Genomic DNA, 1,235 nt, shown 5'->3' with positions numbered 1-1,235 from the left:
ATGATCTATTTGCGAATGGGATCTTCTATTCGACCAGGTGAAGTTAGCTGAACGTGAGTTGCTCAAAGTGACATAATCTTTTAGTTTTAACCCGTGGAGCAGATTCTTCAGCTTAATGCCATTGTCATTGGACATATCGTGGTGTAAGTTTTTACCGATCCACTGCCGCTCTTTCTCCACTAGATCATTACGACCCAATCGTGCATTAAGGTCGCCCAAAATCATTACTCTCTCCCTTATGTTGTGTGGTAACTTGATTATGAAGTGGTCCAGTGCGTCGAATTCTCCGTTCGTTCCTACTTCTGTGCTACGGATATACGCCGATATGATCAAAAATGGTTTTAAGAAGACATCACATTTGTATGCGCAGGCATTGGCACTTAACCTCTTGAAGCAGTCTCCCTTGAATATGGCCTTGCGAATCAATATCGCTGTTCGTCCGCCCATACGATCCCGTTCTTCAAATTCGTTTACATTGAGCCAATGACAGTTTGCCGTGTCCAACGTGCAGTTTGCTAGCCTCGTCTCCTGCAATGCCACAATCGTGTATTCCGCTTTCGCAAAGAAATCATCTAGCCTTTCTTGTTTTTCCCGATCGGAACATCCTCTAACATTCCAGCTCGCTAGTATAAAGCAATCCCAGTCTTTGGTACTGCCTGCGACTTCCAATGATGGAAAGATTGATCGTGTGCTTATTTGAGATGCATTGATCGGATTCCGGGTCTGCCATTCCGCCAGCATAGGTATATTCTTCCTTTTTGTTCAAGTTATTCTGTGTTCTGAGATTCAGACGTTGCACCACTGAGTCATTATGATTTCTCTCAGCGTGTCTCGATCCTCTTCCACATACACGGTACGCTATTCTTACCGTTTTATTATCTTGTCATTTTCGTTATATACGTTCACTCTACAGTTGTAAATCGCTGCTACTGCCGCTATGGTTTCCTCACTGGCACTATTTGAGTATGTAAATAAGAATTCAGGCCAGACGTCAGGGTATTTCTTAGCATCAATCCGCTACCAGATGCACGCGTCGTTGGGCTACCAGAAAGCGGGGTCTACCGCAATCCTAGATCCATAATCTACCAATTCCTCAGCATAAAAATTTGTAGATTAAACTCACCGACAAGCCCACGGAACTGTCATCCGTATCTTCAATTACAATAAAACCATTCCCTTCAAGCTCGATGATCCCGATTCTTATGGAAATACACACATTGAAAAAAAAGCTGAAA

Source organism: Topomyia yanbarensis, chromosome 2, assembly GCF_030247195.1.
Source record: "Topomyia yanbarensis strain Yona2022 chromosome 2, ASM3024719v1, whole genome shotgun sequence".
NCBI classification, from domain to species: Eukaryota; Metazoa; Arthropoda; class Insecta; order Diptera; family Culicidae; genus Topomyia; species Topomyia yanbarensis.
Note: the sequence above shows the minus strand (reverse complement) of the source record.